This window comes from Chelonia mydas, chromosome 7 (genome assembly GCF_015237465.2).
Source record: "Chelonia mydas isolate rCheMyd1 chromosome 7, rCheMyd1.pri.v2, whole genome shotgun sequence".
NCBI classification, from domain to species: Eukaryota; Metazoa; Chordata; order Testudines; family Cheloniidae; genus Chelonia; species Chelonia mydas.
Genome location: NC_057853.1, coordinates 87,993,605 through 88,012,758, shown reverse-complemented (window position 1 = coordinate 88,012,758; position 19,154 = coordinate 87,993,605). Strand labels below are relative to the sequence as shown.

Genomic DNA, 19,154 nt, shown 5'->3' with positions numbered 1-19,154 from the left:
TTTGTTATGCAGTTTTTTGGGTTTTTGGTGCATGCAAAAGAAAGGATGCCTCAAGCAACAATCCATAGAGGAAAATATATGGCATTCTCTACTGACTGAAATCTGTGAATCATCCTCTTATTTCTGCAGGAGCAGTTGCCATGGGCAGTGTTTAATCTGGACAAATGAATTCAGTGAGATATGTTTCTTCCATTTCACAGAATAGATATCTTTAGATTTTTAGTGGAAAAACTTGACTTTTCATCTGATATGTCTTTAAAACCCTGTGAAAGCTAAACTATGGTATGATCTTCTCATGAACAGTTCATGTCTGCAGATGAGTAACATCGTGTAAAACTCAGCTTGAATGCTTTCCTTGCAGACAGAATCAGGAAAAAGCTTGATCTTAGTAACAGTATCATCTAAATAATAGAATTCAGTACGTAAACTTCAGGGTATAGACTACTGAAACTACAAAAAGTAAAAACTCTTCGGCTAGTCCAGGATGCCATCCATATCTTTCACTGGAAAATTGTCATGTGTTCTGGTATAGTATATCTATTTTTAATTTTAAATAAGTAGATAAACTATCATAAGTAAAACATAATTGAGAATAAAACCATGAAAAGATGATAGTCTGGAGTGAATTGAACTAATTCCAACAACTGGTTTAAGCCCTAAATATTAATGAATTCTCCAGAGCATTTTTAGAATTTGGTGAATCCTGTAAAGTCTCAATATTTTATATAAAAGTTGGTTGACAAATTCCATTGGGCATATGGTCCTAGTAAAGTGTATCAAGTTTTAACTTTCTGATAAAAATTAAAATAAATTAAAAGTGCTATTAATATTTTTCTAGTAAAAATGATATATGGAATCATTGTGCTTTAACGCCCTGATCCTGCAAACCCTTACACATGTATTTAACTGTACTCCTATGAGCAGTACAAATACTCATGGCAGAATAGTTAAACATGTATGTGTGAGCAGGATTGGGACCTAAATGAAATAGCCTCTTAGAAAATGCTGTTTAACTTGTAACAGGACTTTAGTTGGTGCTTGAGCATAAACTAAATAAAAGGCAAGATTTTAGTTATAAGATATCACATAGGTTCCAGTGACAAAAACAAGAGGAACTGTTCATTCCACAATGAAACACCAAATAAAAATACAGAAATATGAAATATACAATAACATGAATTGAAAATGAGATTATTTTGCAGGAAGTAGTGAGATATCACATCACAATATGTATTGAGCAAAAGAATAACTATGGTGTTAGAGATAATTGTTTACGGAGATACCTGCTAGCAGTACTATAGTTAATATTCCTAGGTGAATATAGCATGACTGTGTAACATTTACTTTTAATTTAATGCATCTGCACCTTTTCCTAGAAAGGCTGTATGCATTGTTCCTTCACAATGTGTGACTGTGTTAATTAGACACTCCCAGTATATTGGAGCCATTACTGTCTGTTGTCAATGAACTGAAAATAATGGGTTACTATGCAATTTTGAACCAAAGCTTTTAGATCCTTTCAGCAGTGTTCAAAGTATGATTTAAGGATGGATGGGTGTACACCGTGGATCAGTGTATATCCATGCAATTTTAAATATCTTGTCGCATATGTCATACTTTCTTTGTCATTGAATCATTATGGCACTCTTACTATGTTTTATAGACTTCGGTTGAAATTCCACTAGCCCTGCAAGAATCCTTACCATTCCCGACTGCTTTCATTGGTCATTTGGTTGGTTGGTTTTAATTACAGGAAACTCTCAAATGATGTTGAGCCTAAACTAATTGGCTGTATCCCTTTAATGTTGCTAGAGCAAGCACTTTCTAACCCTTGATGTAAAAGTGCCCAGATGCTGCAGGTCATGCATATGCTTTTGTGAAATCATTGCCCATGCAATGCTAACTTTGAATTTCTTGCTTTTTGTGTATATCTATAGTGCAGTTGAAGGTGTAGTTTCCATCTTGGGTAGATGTACCTGCTCTTGCTTTGATCAAGCCAACATGCTAAATGTAGATAGTCACTGCAGCATGGGTGGTGGCCCAGGCTAGCTGCCCAAGTACTTATTTAGTCTTTTGAAGATGTTGTGCAGGTTTCCTTTGAGGATGAGAACTTACTAGTCCTGTATGGAGTCATCACTTTGTGAAAAAATGTTTGCCCATAGGTGATAGTATTTTTGTCTTATTTTTCTGTGTGAGTTAATTTGAGAGCACAGTGATTGTCTGGTTTCACCCACATCATTGAGGCATTTGATGCAGTGGATGAAATATATATTGTGATAAGGATGTGTGGGACCCTTGGATTTTGAAAGGTGTGTTGTGGGGGTATTGGTCATCGTAGCAGTGGAGAAGTGTTTGCAGGTTTTGCATCTGTTCTGGCAGTGTCCGGTGCTGCTTTGAGTTGGTGGGGCCTGATCTATGGGGAGCTTCCTTCTGCTGATGAGCTTGGCCGTGTTAGGGGGTTGTTTGAAGGCAGAAGAAGGGGTTTGGAAAAGATTCACAAAGACAATAACACACTATTGCTTGTGGGTGAACACTTTTTCCAAAAAGAAAAGGAGTACTTGTGGCACCTTAGAGACTAACCAATTTATTTGAGCATAAGCTTTCGTGAGCTACAGCTCACTGCATCCGATGAAGTGAGCTGTAGCTCACGAAAGCTTATGCTCAAATAAATTGGTTAGTCTCTAAGGTGCCACAAGTACTCCTTTTCTTTTTGCGAATACAGCCCAACACGGCTGTTACTCTGAAACCTGTCATTATGCAAGGCACTGCATTTAGCCGTATGGAGTGGAAATCTATCAACTGCATGAAAAAACTTGATGCATCCGATGAAGTGGGCTGTAGCTCACGAAAGCTTATGCTCAAATAAATTGGTTAGTCTCTAAGGTGCCACAAGTACTCCTTTTCTTTTTGCGAATACAGACTAACACGGCTGTTACTCTGAAACCTGTCACTTTTTCCAAAGTGATGACTCCATATCTGACCTCTCAGTTCTCATCCTTAAAGGAAATATGCATAATACTTTCAAAAGACAAGCCTTGGAACTCAAATTCATGAAATCTGCTGAATGCTAAAAACCATGGCCTTAACAGAGACCTTGGTTTTATGGCTCTTTAACACTTCTGCAGTCATAGGATAATGGAGGGTTATCAGGCACCAGGATGTGTTTACAAATTGTTATAATTACCACTTCATTTTAAGTGGTCTCCTACAATATGTGTGACCCCCTAATGCTTAACAATCTGTCCAGCCTTGTATTTAGCTTGGACACTGGTTACCTTCCCCAGACCGGACCTAAAGAAGAGCTCTGTGAAAGTCAGAAACTTGTGCCTTCCAGTAACAGAAGTTGGTCCAATAAAAAGACATTACCTCACCTACTTTCTCTTTTTTGATTTTTTTTTTTTCATTTTAATTTCATGATAAATTTCAACTTTCACTTCTGATTTGGAATAATTGTTTTTTTCAAAATTTTGGGATTTCCTGCATAATGGAAATTGTGGTTTCTGACCAGCTCTGTGTAAAATTTTGTTTGATCAGTCTATCTTCTTTACTAAATACACTAATACTTTGCACCATTAGCTGTGTTCAGCAGTGCAGACATGTAAGATCATGTATGATTGGCATAACTATTACAAACCAGCTGGCCAGGCTGAACACTTAGTTGAAATCAGAGTTTTCCTTCTCCGAGGTGGATTGCCTGCCATGGCTGATGACCCTCACCTGCCTGATAGAGACACAGAGAGGTGAAATAACTTTTTCAAGGTCATTCAACAGCAGAACCAGAAATAGAATTCAGGTCTCCTATATCCAAGTGCTGTAGCCTCTCCATCATGCTATACCTCCTTGGGTTGTGTGTCAGTGAGATTTCAAAAGGGTTCTGGTATGTGAGAGGTGGGAGAAGTCATGGATCTTGTTGAGTGGGTCAGATCAGCATTTCTGGGGTGATAAATTTATAGACAAGTTTACCTGTCAGCAGTCACACAGTGTATTTTGGGGACAAGATACTTGTGCGTTATTATATGGGTGAAATAAGATGCACTAGGTGCCAACAAAATAGCTTTCTAAATTGAATGACTGCACCGTACTTTAAGTGGTGGGAGGGGGGACATTGTCTGACTTGCCGGGGGGAAGGAATATACCTCTTTAAGAAGTAGACAGGCATGGACTCTGGTGCAGCCACAAAGCAGGTCAGCATGTGGATGCTGACTCATTTCCCCACCCCCACCCCATTACCTGTCTAGAAAGGAGGGGAGAATATATAGCAGTAAGGAGGGTGAGAAAAGCCTGCACCCAGACCAAGCGGAGCAGCACCCTCCCTCCCACCCTTGGAAGTGGCGAAATACCAGTTTGGTCAGGATCCACTATGGGCACTGCGCTCACTGCTCCTTTCTCTGGGTGGGGGCGGGGAGCCTGAAAGAATTTTTCCTTCACTGCCTGATTGGCCAAGGCACAGTGGAGTTTGTTGCACCTTCCTCACAGCAGGTTCAGGGGGTGTAGTTAGGACAAGCATGGAACAGAAGTTAGGTTATGATGTTGCAACTCATTATGTAAGCATTGGATGGATGTCCAGGGCAGGTACTTCATAAGGAGTGATCAGATAAATCAAATGAGGCTTAAGGTGGACTTTAAAGGAGGTGTTTGTTCAAGGAGCAGAAACGGGGGCTCCCATGACTGGCAAAACAGTGAGCCAACCCACCCCCTTCTTTATAGGCTACCTTAACCCTCATTTGAGGGGAAGGGTGGTAAGGTCCTAGCAACGGGTTGGTTGGGGACCAGGATGGAAAAGGGCTGGGGGCTGATGGAGGCCCCCAAGATAGACGTTGAAATGGTCATGAATTTACTTACACTCTACACTTTTATTTTCCGGGTACTCCCAGACTGTTGATGATAAAGTTATAGTCTAATTAAACCATATCCAGTGATTCCTGGCCTCCTTCTGATATAGCTGGACAATGAATACATCTTAGAAGGGTGGGGAAATAGAATACTTTAGGTGACAAACTAGCCACTGAAATGCATAGTATTTCTATGTTTTATAAGATACAGATGAAGGTACTGAATGTATAAATTTTTGTGGAATTCACCATAATCTGGAAAATTGCAGGTCTTGTTTAGTATGGAGAAAGTGTTGAGGCTCTCTCTCTGGGATATTAATTAGAAAATTAAATGTAATCCTAAATAATAATGGTACAGTATTTGAGTTCTGCATCTTACTCTGGTCCTAATGAGAGTGTCCAAGGCAGTTTTGTCTTACCAATTGCTTTTTTGATTGATTGTTTTTAGTTATATTTTATTTGAAATATGATGGTTTAGTGACTGTAACCATGTTTAGTGATATTAATTCATCAGTGTAAATTCTTGTATTACATGATGCCTAAAGTTAAGTTTGTAGAACATATGAATTAAAAACCTGGAAGCTAGTGGTCAGTGCAAAATTTGTCTTTGGTAAATTTATTTTAATATTATAGGCTTGAATGTAAATGTTTCTCAAGGGGCATCATTATAATATCCAGATCAGGTCTGACTGTAAGAATTGTTAGTTCTTATTTTTTAAAGGGCATAATTTTGCCTTATTTGAAATATATTTCTTTATCAAATAAGGCAAAATTATTTCCTTTAAAAATGGAAACACTATCAATTCTCCTATATATGTGTTTTTTGAGTGCGAGTAGCAGACTAAAGTGGTATCTCTGAAAATAATTGCAGAATCAATTAAGAACACTGTTATAATGACCTTTCCTGGGATTTTTGATTGTTTAAATCACTGGCATCAGAATCCTACTGGTTAAGCTTATTTGTTTTACATTTCTGTACTTTGCTCTGAAATAATTTTTCCTGGAACATAGTATGTTCATGTATTCTGAACATAAAAACACCTGAGAGGCAAGTGAAGTAAATTTTAAGGTACTGTTTTGTATTCATCCTGGCATCTTGATAATTGTACATTATATTACCACACTCATTGGTAGTTTTGTTTGAATTAGACACTGTATGTTTCTGTGCAGTAGCCTGAACTTTAAATTACAGTGAATCTTTATACTTTTAAAGTAATCTAGAATAATAAAATATAAATGTGCTTTAAACAGTTAGCTATGTATGACATGGTTCCTTTTAATAACACTGCAACAAATCCTAAATGAATCCATAGCACACCATGATCAAATAGAGCTCAATTTCAAATCTGCTCTTTAGTATCACAATAACATTCCTTAATGAAGAATTCCTGGCCAGAACAGTTGCAGAAAATATTCTTATTTCATATTTCCCTGGATGACTACACTATTCTTTATCTTAGATTTTGTATAAGGGAACTCTGGTTTATAATGGAATATGGTGGGATTATTATCTATTTCTAGTGCAATACTTGCCATGACCACAAACAAAAAGAATGTATTTTGTCTCTCTTTTTTTTTTTAATATGGTAGAAAGCAACAAATTTTGCTAACTTTTATTCTATTCCTTTTTTCTTCAGCTGAGGCTTCTAGAAATTTATTGGAAATCAAAATCCTTTGTGTGTATTGCAGCTCAAATATGATTGTTCTTGTTTATGATTCTCTTCCTTTATTTCTTTCTCAGCTACCTTCCCTAGGTTCAGCAAATACTGTAGAGCAGTTAGCAGTCTGGAAATGTGTCTTGTCAGTTTCTCATTGACAATGATCTGTCATTTGCCCTGGTTCATGACAGTTGGATTTTTTTAATGCAACTTATAATTTTGTGTGGACAACCTAGACTAGCAATGTCTTTTTCTTTCAAGGTTCATTTTTCACTTGTAGCAGCAGACTTTCAGTAGCTAAAAGGTCTTTGATGAAGACAGAAATAAAATACATCAAATTAAAATATTCCGTTTGGCTAGTTTTCTTAAACCATTTTAGACGAGTGCAAGCGACTACTGGGGCAGATCTGCCTTGTTGTTTGTTTTTTTTTACATATACAATGAAACATTTTCCATTTCATTTCATGTCTGGCTGTCGCTGATGTCAAGACAGAAACCTTTAAGGAATGCTGTGAATTTCTCTCTGCTGTTTTGTCCTGTCTCTTACCTCAAAAATGTAACTGTCTGCCAAAACACACATTTCTTCTATCAGAAATCATATACTTGTCTTTAATTTGTGTTCTTTAGCAGTAGATAGATATGGAATTTATTAGCACAAGGCTTATAAATACACAAAGGCCTGATCTTGCTCAATGCATCAATGGGAATAGAATGGGTTTTCAAAGTCTCTTATTGGTTTGCAATAGTATCCAATTAAGAGCCTTTCCTTTCCTCTGTGAAAGCAATACTTTAATAAGATCATACCAAACTGTGGTTCTTTGCTTTCAAAACAAAGGCTAAGAAACATCTTTTCTAGACTCGTCCTAATGCTCTTCAGAGACATGTTAACTTAAATTGAATATTCTTCTCAGCTTCTCTTCATATTTACTTTTTTGAACAATATTCATGGAACATTTTTTTGTGTGAAGGTATTACAATATTGTAAGTAGTAATACTATACGTACCAGCTGCTTCTGGGACTGCATGATACCTATCAGAACACTGCATGATCCGTCTGATTCTAAATGCCTCCTGTCTTCTTATAGATGCAAATAATAGTTGTTAGTTCACTGGCAGAGCAAAAACTGTAAATTATTCTCTAAACTTTAACTTATAGGGCATGATCTCTTGCTGGTTTCATGCCACTCTTTAGTCCTTTGACTTCAGTAGAATTGCTTCTGATTTATGCTGGTGGAAGTGAAATCAGGCTCATAGTTCTTAACTCAACCAGTGGTGCTGAAAGTCAAATCTCAGTACTAGCGCTGCCTATAATAAGTGTCCTGAAGAACACAGGGAGTTTTATTTTAAATGCTTTATTTGTTCTGGTCACTGAGCTCCAAAAAATAAACAAAAGTACCCCATTTTCTTTTTAGTCAAACTTCTCATCGAGGACATTAGAGAACATGAGATCTGAAAATGATCTGAGACTATCTGTGTACAGATTTTCAGTGGTGCAGCAAAATACATGTCACAGTCTGCTAATATAGATCAAACCTGGATTCAGAAAAAGTCAAGGAGAGCTTTGGATTCTGTTGTTCCTCTTGTGTTATTATTACAAACCTGTTGGGAGAAGACTTGAATGACTTGTAAATAGAGAATGCTGCTACTTTGTAGGTGTTGGAGTATAGTATGTGCATATGGTGCGGTATGTAAGTCCCACAGTGGTAGTCAAAGGGTTAATGTGAGCCTGTGGGCTCAGTTAGTTCATCTGATTACACACCGCAATTTGTTATCAGATCCACAAGTTAGGCCTTCGTCATAAATAAATTTGCTCAGAGGAAGAGATCCAGGAGGGTGGAGACTTAAGGCAAGTGTACACTACAAAATTAAGTCGACCTAAGTTACATCAATGTTAGCCACCACAGTAATTGTGTCACTTTTACATGTCCACACTACACATCCTCACCAGGAGCACTTGCATTGATGTAACTGTCAGTGTGGGGCATTGTGGAATGATATCTGAAAAGCAGCAACAGTTGATGTAAGCAAGGCAGTGTCTACACTGACACTGCGTTGACCTGACTACATCAATCTAAGTGCTATGCCTCTCACAGTGGTGGAGTTATTAATTTGGTGTAGTGGGTGAGTTACATCAGTGGGAGCTGCATTTTAGTGTAGACACTTTAGAGTTAGGTTGATGTAAGCTGCCTTATGTTGACCTAACTCTGTAGTCATAGACCAGGCTTTAGGAGAGAAGAAGTCTAAGGTTTCTTCTCTCTGGGAAAGGAATCATTTCAAAACTACTGGAGCACAGCTAGCCTGGGGGTCCCTGAAATAGTGGCTACTGTTCCGGGAAAGGAACAGGGAGCATAAAGCTCAAGCTTGGGATAGACAGAAATGGCTTAAATTACATTTTGATTTCATTTGGGTTTATTGGGTTTTGCTGGACGAGGGAGGCCCAGAAACCTGTGGTACAAAGGGAAGCAGCAGTGCTGAGGATCTGTCCTTGTGGTTTTTATGTTGCAGAATAGTACAATGGCTCTAACTCTTGAATATAATAAGTTCCAGATTGCTGAATGAGCAGAGTCCTGTTACTTTTTCTGAGGACGGCTTTCTACGGAATCAGTGCCAATCTTAATATTAATTTTAAGTCAGTCATTCCATTGTAAAATGAACATCTATTAGTATTATCATAGTGCTTAGGCTCCCTAGTCATGGACCAGGACCTCACTGTGCTTGGTGCTGTGCAAACACGGAACAAAAAGACAGTCCCTGCCCCAAAGAACTTGTGATCTAGGTATGAGGCAAAAGACAACAAATGGATGCCGACAGGAGGCTACAAAGAAACAATGACAATATTGATCAGCACTGATAGGCAGTGGTCTCTGTACACCAACGTAAAGTTTTTTTTGTAGGTATCACAGCGAAGGAGAGATTTTTGAGAAGGTATTTGAAGGAGCATAAGGAAGTAACTTTTCAGATGTTTATGAGAAGCACCTGCTGAATGTATGCAGCAGCATGGGAGAAAAATGGGCAAGTAGACAGTGGAGTCTGGCATCATGGGCTGATTAGAGATGAGCACTGACAGCTTGATAGCAAATGAGAGATGATAGGGTGGGGATTGGCCATGAAGATCCTTGAAAGAGAATATAAGCCATTTATATTTGATGCAATAGAGAAAGGGGAGCCAGTGGAAGAAGATCATGAAAACCATGTCAAGCCTGTCAAAGGCATCTGACAAGTTAAGGAGCATGAGGGTAGAGTACTGGTACTGAGCTTTAGCTATGAAGAGATCATTAGAAACTTTGAGACTAGTTTCAGTGTAATGCAAAGGTTGAAAGTCAGATTGGAGAGGCTGTAGGATGAAGGAGAGAAACTGCAGACAGTGATTGTAGACAGTTAATTCATTCAATTAGCCTAGAGATGAAAGTGAGAATGGGAGGTAGTTAGAGAGGCAAGTGAGGTAAAGGTGGGTTTTTTAAGAGACTAACCCATGTTTGTATTGTGAGGGGAAAGGACCAGAGGACAGTGAGAGGTTAAGGAGAAGAGTGAAGAGGGGATGAAAGTGGACACAAGGGAGATCAGGAAAAGATGGGGTCATTGGGGCAAGTGGAGGGAATAGAGGAGGAGATTCGATGAGAAATTCCTTAATCTTTGACAGGGAGAAGGAAGATTGGGTTGTAGGAAGGGGAAGGAAAGGCAAGCTGAAGGGAAGGGGGAAGGTCATTCTATTGTCAGTTTTCTCTTGGAAGAAATCAGCAGGATCATATGCAGAGAGAGAAGTGGAGTCAGGAGGTGCAGAGGGTTTGAAGAGTGAGTCAGAGGTGGTGAAAAGGTGGCTGGGATTATAAGCATGGGGTTCAATTGGGTTGAAGAAGTAGAATTGTTTAGCTAGCAAAATGGCAGACAGAAAGGAAGAGAGAATGAATTTGTAGGGAGGAAGTCAGCCTGGTCATGAGATTTTCACCAGACACCTTCTACAGCATGAGAGCGGGGATGAGCCAGGCTGGAGGTCAGTAGGTAGACCTTGCAGTAAAAGAGCGAGGCAAGAGTGAAGCATGGAGAGAGTCAACAACCACATCAATGGGGAAAAAAAATAGGGAGAAGGGGCCTCATAGCAGACAGGGTGGTATCAACACTTTTATGGTTTGGAAGTCACAGAAAGATTGAATTACAGGGCATGATGGGGACTTGCTGATGGGTGATGCTGAAAGAGACCGGGTTGGTGGGGGAGAGGGAACTCCAGAACAAGAAGATAAATTGTTACTGATTTATTTAAAAATAGAAAGTTCAAGGCAGTGTATTGTTAGCAGACATTTTGTACAATTCCATTTCTAACAAATCCTGTGGAATGTTTTCTTTATTGTGTTACTGACTCAGCCTCGGCAGAAAAAAGAATAATACTTAAAGCATGGACTTAGGGAAACAGAGAATTAGCTAAAGAAGCATAAAGAATTTCATATGGTGATATCTACAATACGCTTTTTGCGAGTGGCCGTTCTTTTCACTACATGGTAATGATGATAATAGAGTTGCTTTATGAGCAGATGCAGTGATCACAGTAATTGGAAATAGGATTTTCCTCTTGCCTGCATTTTCAGAAAGAACAAGAGCAGTGCATGATAGAGAGGGCTCAAAAGATATAGCAGTGTTAATATTAGAACTTCTTTATATAGTGGTAATGCTAAATCTTAGGATATTTCCCCCCATTTTCAATAGAGCATGAACATCTTGTCTAAATAATACAAACTTCTTAAGATGCAACTTCAGAGCTCTATATGAGATCTGCTAAAAGCCCTACAGGAAAAGAACACTAAACCACTTATAAAAGTGCAGATTTCACCAATAAATGCTCTGCTAAAAAGAATAGTTAGTGAAAGCAAGTTTTAAATCATTTTTTTTGTAAATGTGTTCGATTAGCAGATAGTGGTTTTTTATGTATTAGCATTATTCTGTGCTCATCATTCCCATGATCACATCCTCCCATGCACTAGGCTGTAAGCATAAATTTATAGTGCCACATAAAACTGTGAAGAGCCAAAATTTTGCAAAAATACAGTGCAAGCTGCATGTAACACTTTCTAAGAGTCTGTTTCCTTATATTCAGTACAGTTAGGGTGACCATATTTCCCTATGCTGAATACGGGACACCTGGTAAAATTACTTGTATTCAAGCGAGTTCAGCGGCAATGAATCAGAATTATGAAGTGCAAATGTTCAAATTAACATCAAGTTGAATGAGCCCCCGTTAAAAATAAATACTGCATAGTTGGATTCTTTTTATTTACCTTTTTATCTTTAAGGCTTTAGGTTTCACATGGGGAGAGCTGACTGTCTGAATCTCTCTCTCTCTCGCACACCCCCCCCCCTTTGTCACGCATGCGCGCGCGCACGCACACACAAACTAACTCTCTCTCTCTCTTTCACGCATGCGCGCGCACACACACACACACAGTGACTGACCAACCCAACCCTCCCTGCCCAGTGCTCTCCATGCCTGGCTGGACCCCCAGGACAGACCCGCCTCTCCTAGTATCTGGCGCCATTTTCCCAAGGCAACGTTTGTGTGTGTGTGTGGGTGTGTGTGTGTGGGTGTGGAGGGGAAACACACAAAGTCATATGTCACCTCACCCCAGATTTCTGCCGGGGTTCGCACCAGAATGTGGCCAGTAGCAGTCTTTTGGCACTGTGCGGGAGGGAAGGAACGGGAGCTGCTTCCAGCCGCAGGGGAGTGCGGGGAAGGGATGACCTGGCCTGTGTCTTTGCAGAGATCATCTCTTCCCCCACCCGCACTTGTTGGAAGCAGCTTGTATCTTCCTGCCTGCACAGTGTCGAAAGGCAGCTAACACCTCCAGGCTCCTGCTGGCCACTGACATAACCCAGCTGCCTCCTGTACTCTGGCTACAGTGCGGGCAGGAAGGGGTTAAGCCCTAAGGATGCATTGTGCATCAGGGCCTAGGGAACCTGACTAAAGGGCCTTCAGTGAACCCTGCCAGAGAGGTGGCTCAGCAAGAGGAGGTGCTGGGGATGGAGCAGCCCCGCACTCCCTGGGGGTAGGACCCAAAGGGGGGGCACAAAGAGGGTGCTTACCTAAGTCCCTGCCCGGGGGGTGCTGTGGAGCCTGCAGGGTTGGGGTGCTAACAGGCTGGAAATTGCTTCCCCCCTGCCACTCCAGAGCTTAGCTGAGGGGTGGAGAGGCTTTCCCATGCCAGCGCTGTGTGGGACTTTGGCACACGCAGAGCTTGGATCCTCCTGGACAGCGCCCCAGGCCGGAGGGTCTTCGGCTTTCCCGCGGCACTGGCCCAGCCAGAGCAGTGGGGGAAGGAAGGAGCCTGCCAGCCAGGCTGTTGCTCCGACTGGGGGCTGGTTTTCTGCACAGTGCTGGGAGCAGGATGTGCCCCGCCAGGCCGGGGAGGGGGGATGTGGAGGAGCAGCAGAGCTGGGCGGGTGAAAGGGCAAACCGGGGAGAGGACAGTGAGAGGGGGAGCACATAAAGGGCCAACCCCCCCCAGCACTAATCCCCCCCAAACCCAGAACCCCTTCCCGCACCCCAAACCGCTCATCTCTGGCCCCACCCCAGAGCCTGCAGTCCCAGCCCAGAGCCCTGCCCCCCTCCTGCACTCCAACCCCCTGCCCCAGCCCTGAGCCCCCCTCAAACCCAAAGCCCCTCCTGCACCCCAACCCAGAGCCCTCTCCCACACCCTGAACCCCTCATTCCCAGCCCCACCCCACAGCCCTCACGCCTGCACCCCAACCTGTGCCCCAGCCCTGAGTCCCTTCCACACCCCAGACCCCTCATCCCCAGCTCCGTTCGGTCGCTGGCATCAACAATTTTCTTCAACTGGGTCACCAGAAAAAAAGTTTGAAAACCACTGGACTAGATGACCTCTTGAGGTCCTTTCCAGTTCTATGATTGTAAGGTATTTGACTAGGTACCGCACAATATTTTGAGTAAAAAAAGTGAAACAAAAAATCTTGAACAATCGAAAATGAATATGGCACAATTACATGGATTAAAAGCTGGCTAACTGATTTAGGTTTCAAAATGTAACTGTAAATAGAAAATCCTCATTGAGTGGTTTTGTTTCCAGGAGAGTCCCACAAGGGTCAGTTCTTGGTCCTATGCTATTTAACATCTTTACTTGAAAGAAAACTTAAAATCATCACTGATAAAGGTTGCAGATGACACAAATTGGTGGAGTGGCAAATAATGAAGAAGACGGGTATCTGATTCGGAGTAATCTACGTCACTTGGTGAACTGGGCACAAACAAACAATATAAGTTTGAATATGGCTAAATGTATACATCTGGGAACAAACAATGTGGGCCATACTTACATGATGGGGAACCTTATCTTGGGAAGCAGTGACTGTGAGAAAGATTTGGGACTTATGGTGAATAGTGAGCTGAACATGAGGTCAAAATATGACGCTGTGGCCAGAAGAGCTAATGTGATCCTGGAATGTATAAACAGGAGAATCTCGAGTAGGAGTAGAGGTTGTTTTACCTCTGTATTTAGCACTGGTGTGAGAGCTGCTAGAATACGATGTTGAGTTCTGGTGCCCACAGCTCAAGAAGGATGTTGACAAATTGGAGAGGGTTCAGAGAAGAACTGTGAAAATGATTAAAGGAATAGAAAACATGTCTTACGGTGACAAGATACATAGATTAAGCTCTTTGATTCTAATAAAGAGAAGGTTAATGGGTGACTTGATTCTATAAGTACCAGCATGGGGAACAAATATTTAATAATGGGCTCTTGTATCTAGCACAGAAATGTATGCACAATCTAGTGGTTGGAAGTTGAAGCTAGACAAATTCAGACTAGAAATACATTTTTAACAGTGATAGTAATTAACCATTAGAACAATTCACAGGGGTCATGGTGGATTCTCCATTATTGACCATTTTTAAATCAAGATTAAATGTTTTTCTAAAGTAATTGCTCCATGGATTATATTGGGGGAAATTTTATGACCTGTGCTATACAGGAGGTCAACCTAGTAATCTGATATTATGGCAAAACGTCAATCTTCAGTGTGCCTTGTAGTGCTCCTGCATATTGGTGTTGCTTGGCAAACACTTGGTTACTTGGTTTTTTTGTTTTAATTTTCTGTCTTTCCAGCAGCACTTTTAGTTGACCCAGAAAGTTTCTGCAGACCAGCTGTCTGCTGCCAACATAAATTCTTGCTGAATGTTTTTATTCAGTTGTTATCATAATCCGGCTGTCTACATATCTGAAATCTGCCATAAAAGTACGAGAGTGGTGACTGTACTTTTCTCCCTCAAAAATATGTATTTTAGATCTCTTTAGTAGAGCTGAGCTAATAATGGATTTTTTTCGGTTTGGTGGTCAAGTCCAACAAATAATTTTGTTTCAGGTCAAACTAAATATTTTGTTTGATCTGAAACTATTTTATTCACCTTGTTACATTTGCAGATGTCTTAGATTTCTTAAAAAGTTTTTAAACAAATCTAGTTAAATTTTGAAACTTTTTTTTAAAAAACTCTATGGTTCATTTGACATTGTGAAACAAAGCATTTTCATTTTTCATTTGAAACCATTTCATATTTTTTATTCAGTTTTATTATTATATTATTATTTATTATTATTTTAATAGTTTTGCTTGTGTTGAAATGGCCTTTTTATTAATAAACTTTTTGACTAAATATTGTCATGCTGCTCTAACTTTTTCCTCCTCTCTTGAGCATAGCTATTTTTGTTTTTGAGTCAGCCAGCACTGCTGTTTAACATCAGGAGAAATATAAACAAAAATGAATTAATTTTGGAACAGGTGCTCTGGGAGATGTCATGTATATTATCATTCTACCCTCTCTCCCTGTTACTTTCTGTCTGTCTTCATTGTAATTTTGCTTTTCTTGCCCATGGCAAAACAATCAAGATTTTATTTTTCTAACCTGTACTGAAAACGAATTTGTTCTTGGTGGTCTTGCACATGCTTAGAGAGTGACCTATTGAGAAAACTTAAGATTTTATATTTTTTTTTTAGGTGTTGAAATTTTGCTATCAAAGGTACTCTCTTACTTTTTGTGTGTAATAGCTCTCACTTGATCCAAACTAAGATACTTACTCACTGCAATGCATTAAACTTTAAAGCTTTGGATTGACACTTGCAAACAAAACAACTGGTAATGTAGTTAATTATTTTTCATACTCAGAGAGCAAACTGATACCTTCAGTCATAATAAGCTTTCTTTGATATCAAGAGGAAAAACTAAACAAGGAAGAATTGAAGCAAGGTCTCCATGTGAGAGCATGAGGTCTTTGTTTCCCCTGGCTGTGTGTACTGATTACTGAGGACAAAAAGATTGCTGATTTTCACAGGAGAGTGCTAGATATGTAAAAGTTCAGCATACAGAAAACACATTGTGCACAGTCTTTTCCCCTTTGGTATCTACTGTACATAAGCAAATGTACATTCTGCATATGGAAGCTATTTTGTATTTGGAATTTTGCTTGAGAAATTTGTCAGTACTGGTATGAAAATATAACTAAATATAAATATAACCTCACAAAAATGTATATTGTTTTTAGATTTTCTTTTCAAAGGAAACAGTTTGTGTTTAAGTAACCTTGAACTGAGTGGACTGTTTTGGATTATTGTGTGGTTTTCATAAATTAGGCTCTGGATCCAGTATTTTAGTAAGACTAGCAGTTAGCAAGTGGAGCTTAAATAATATTGGTTGCCTGCCTAAAGTCAAGGCTAGGTTCTGAGTCATTTGGTGGAGATGCAATAGTATTGTGATAGGTTGAGTTAAGCCTCCCTGAAGCTTGTGGGTGTACTTGCTGCCCTCTGTTTAAGATAATAGAAAGTTAAGCTCCTTTATGAAATAACAGCCAACGCTGTTTAAAACAAATGCACATCCAAAGCCATTAGAGCATTTGAAGTATGTGGGTGGGGACAGGCTTTTCTGGGTGGTGTTTGAATAGGGTAGGGACTAGCAAAGAAGCACCTAGAAAGAAACAGATACAGGAAGCCCCAAATACAACCTGGACAATCAAGGCATATGGCCCTGAGAGCAGTGATGAGCTGCCAAAATCTTAACAACCTGTTCCCTATAAAAAGTTCTGATTTAAGGGGTGTGCCACAGTATGTATTTTTTGTACCAGTAGGGTTACCATATGTCCGTATTTTCTCGGGAGGAATTTTTAAAATTTAAAAATTCCTCCCGGACGGTGATTGAAAAACCAAAAAGTATGACATGTCCGGGAAAACACAGATGTATGTTAACCCTACCTGAAGTTCTTTTTTTAAAAAGATGGGCCTGAACTAGAAATGAGCTCCGTTTCACGTGTGTGGGTCCCCACCACTCCCTGGGGGTGTGCTAGGATGACCGGATGTCCTGATTTTATAGGGACAGTCCCGATTTTGGGGTCTTTTTCTTATATAGGCTCCTATTACCCCGCACCCTCGCCCTGCTTTTTCACACTTGCTATCTGGTCACCCTAGGGTGTGCACACGTGTGGGTCCAGGTGCTCCCTGCCCCCCTCATTGAAGAAGGTGTGCAGGGTTACTGCCCTGGGAACTGCAGGGCACCAGTGGATGTGGGGCCAGCTGCTGACAGGGGCGTGGGGCAGGGCTAGCTGGAGGCAGGGGGTGCGGGGCTGGCTGAGGGGAGGGCAGGGCAGGGCAGGGGGTGCGGAGCTAGCTGGAGACAGGAGGGTGCGGGGTTGGCTGGAGGCAAGGGGGTATGGGGCTGGCTGGAGGCAGGGCAAGGGATGCGGCAGGGGCTGGCTTTGGGCAGGGAGGTGCGTGCGGCAGGGGTTGGCTGGAGACGGGCAGGGGGTGCGGCATGGGCTGGCTGCGGGCAGGGGGTGCGGCATGGGCTGGCTGCAGGCAGGGCAGGGGGTGCAGGGCTGGGGCAGACTGCAGGCAAGGGGTGCGGGGGTGGCTGGTGCGGGCAGGCGGTGGCTGCAGGCAGGGGGTGTGGGAATGGCTGGCTGTGGGCAGGGGGTGCGGGGCTGGCTGGAGGCAGGGGCTGGCTGCAGGCAGGGTGGTGGGTACTCACGGGGAGAGCGGCTCGGAGCAACCCGAGCAGCAGGACGCAGCCCAGGCCCAGCAGAGCAGCCGGGGACCCACCAGGCAGCAGCGGGAGCCTCAGAGCCAGGGGTCGGGGCAGCAGCAACAGGGCTCGTGGTCAGGGCCAGGCGGCAGCCCACATGGCTCCCGCAGCGCAGCATCCCCGGTGCCTGGAGGAGGAATTACATCACTTCTCGGCCAGAGCCCATCAAAGCCTCAGCGCCCCCCTGCAGGGAAGCGGGTTAACAACCGGTTCTAAAACTGCTTCAAAATTTAACAACCAGTTCGTGTGAACTGGTGCGAACCGGCTCCAGCTCACCACTGCCTGAGAGAAGCCTAAAGAGAGAGTTGGAGCGGGGGGAAGAGGCTTACCAGTGTAAGCAAGGAAACTATTTCCTGTTTTTTTTCTCCTGTGACCATGGAAATATGACTTTGTACATTCTTTGTAAATGAACAAGATTGCATGAAAGGTACCTGACTTCATCATCAGTTTTTTCTCCTAAGCGGAATATCCTAAGAGATGCCAAATTTTGGGGTAGCTGCTTGGATCAAAAGGGGTAACAGACTTCTGAATGATATGGGGTTTTGTAAGGTTAACAGGTATAAAGAGTCTCTTGGTAGCATTCAGTCAGCAAACAGTGCATGCTCATGCTGTTCTTCTGTTAAATCCAGATGCATCTATAAATCTCCATGTTAAGAAGTGAACGAAAGTTGTAGAAACAGCACTATACAAAGAAATGTGAATATTTTGTCATTGGTACCTCTTATAACAAATCTGTTGTAGCCTTTTTTATTCTGGTATTGGAGCAGAACTGGGGATCCACATATTTCTAATGTTTAAAAAGGGAAATGAAATCATTTTATGTAGTAGTTCTTTTCAACACATTCGATAGCTGAACGTTTTTGTTTTTCACTTACCTTCTTCTTGAATTTCTTCCTGCTCATGAAGGTTTTTTGTAGTAAAATAAAAAGTGTAATTTGTCTTGGTTGTGCTCTTTTAGTAAACACTTAGACGTAGTGGCCTTCTTCATATGATTTAATTGTACTTAAAATTGTAATTGCCATCTGTCATTCTGAGCTACCAATTCCATGAAACAAGGCATGTTACATTTAATCCCTGCTACCAGTTAACCAGACTCTAATGAGCTGGGATCAAACAACAAATCCAGATCTAACTTTCTAACACTCTAAATTTCACAAATGTGTGGATTTTGGATTTTTGGTTGCTTTGTACCTTTCTCTTATGTATACTGTTGAATTCTGTTGAGAATTCTGGTAAAGTGTTGGTTTTGGAAGCATTTTAGAAATTTTTTGCATGACAACTGGAAAGAAGTTAATGTTCAAAATTCAACTGCTATTGTATGTTTTCCTTTTAAATGTCTTATTCCTGGAAAGAGAGAGACTGCTGAAAGAGGACCTCATGAGAAGACATTTAGTCTCACATTTTCTTTTGCAGTGACTGGGTTACAGCTCAAGCATGTGTGTTCCTTCACTTCATTTTCTTTGCCTTTCTCTACTCCTCTTTCAACAGGCAAATCACTAGGCCTCTTTTCTAGGGCTAGTGAATGGTACTATTTGAAGCAGTTAATCATTATAAATGCTCTTTGTGGTTGCCTCCATTAATTGTTGCATTGCAAAGCAT

At 41.2% G+C, this 19,154-nt stretch overlaps 1 protein-coding gene across 4 annotated transcripts in view; it reads left to right on the top strand.

Moving 5' to 3' along the window:
• The window catches only part of PRKG1 (protein kinase cGMP-dependent 1), an 855,891-nt gene that overhangs the window by 249,036 nt on the left and 587,701 nt on the right, over positions 1–19,154 (top strand). The window lies entirely within an intron of this gene.